This window comes from Austrofundulus limnaeus, unplaced genomic scaffold, assembly GCF_001266775.1.
Source record: "Austrofundulus limnaeus strain Quisiro unplaced genomic scaffold, Austrofundulus_limnaeus-1.0 Scaffold15, whole genome shotgun sequence".
Taxonomy (NCBI): domain Eukaryota; kingdom Metazoa; phylum Chordata; class Actinopteri; order Cyprinodontiformes; family Rivulidae; genus Austrofundulus; species Austrofundulus limnaeus.
Genome location: NW_013952417.1, coordinates 3,600,008 through 3,601,617, shown reverse-complemented (window position 1 = coordinate 3,601,617; position 1,610 = coordinate 3,600,008).

Genomic DNA, 1,610 nt, shown 5'->3' with positions numbered 1-1,610 from the left:
TATCTTATCTTATCTTATCTTATCTTATCTTATCTTATCTTATCTTATCTTATCTTATCTTATCTTATCTTAATCATGTCTGTTTTGGTTCTCCATATATAGCATTTACATAATGATCAACCTTAGCCAACACAGAAGTGGCTCTAACTTGCTTAAGTGTTCAGATATTGYGATAAAATTTGATGTGTTACTCTGAGCATTAACACATCTTAAAAAATGAAGAAAGTGCACAAATTCAAATATGAGTTTATTTTATTTTTGCCAGTCAATATTCTCACTGTTTAGATCTCCATACAAATAAACTCTTGTTCCATTTAAACAACATGCAACAGATTTTGCCACAACACACAAGAAAAACTTTAATAACATAAGATGCATACAGCTCTAGTAATGAAGCATTTTTAGCACAATCACATTAGTTTTCTGGCTTTTATCTCATACTGTATTTTAATTTTTAKTTATAAGAAGTCAGCATGCCTGACGTCTTTTCATAGGAACTATATCTAACAGCAGATATTTGATGATAATACAGAAATCTATACAGGTTTCTGACTGATTTCTCCTGACTGATAGAAGGGGTTTTGTGGATTTCTAATGTAATAGATCACACTTTTAAAGCTGCCATACAATAAATATTTGAAAGAAGTGGCAGCCTTTCAGGAGTGATGTGCAGTGCAAGAAAAACCAATGTGACAGAAGCACAGGATGTTTTCTGGAAATGGGCARYATGRATTTTTAAATAGTTTTTCTCTGAGTTCTAAAAGATTGTCAGTTTGTTAGATGGACATGTGATTCAGAAGCTGCAGTGGCAGGATATGAAGTCAAAAAGCATTTWAACGGATGCACAAAGTCATTTATTTGCTGATCTTTTATGGCCTTGAATAGAGCGATCTTTTGCTCTTTGCATCAGTTTATGCAATTTTAAATTTTGTCTTTCACAAGTTGCTAAAWTTGGAAAACTGTGCTTCCAGCGTAAACCAAAATCACTGAGCAGAAAGTATGACTCACCACTCTCTTTGCAAGCACTGTGTGATACAAACAATCCTATTTTAGGAGAAACTGCACCTCTATATGAGTGAATCATTTACAGAAAAGTTGCATTAAGTGATCTGCATCAGGTAGAAGGAAGACCTAAAAAAATGCCCTTTTTGCTGAGACTTGTGAGGATTAGGTAGCTGGCAGCATGTTGTGTTGTGATTAGAGACGTCCCTGAGGTCTAGAGAGAACACATCTCCAAACACCGAGACGTACACGGCAAACAACAACAGAACKAAACCTTTTTTAATTAACTCCATCCTTCAATCTGCAGAGTCACCGAGCAGCATTTTGCCTGAGCTGAGCCAAATGTAACGTCTGTCTTTCTCTTTTTTTCTGTTTGCCTGTGTTCCAAGCCAGAAGCAGATTTTTTTTCATTCATTATATTGTCCCACAATTTCYATGCCTTAAACAAAACTTAAATAAAGGAAAAGTTCAGTGAGTTAATGTGTTACTATGCTTCATTGTGTGAGCTCTTTCAGCTGCAAAAACAAAGTAGTCTTATATATTTAAAGGACTTTAACAAAAAAACATAAAAAATCACAAAGTCAATATAGATCTGAAGCAGCAGTTAT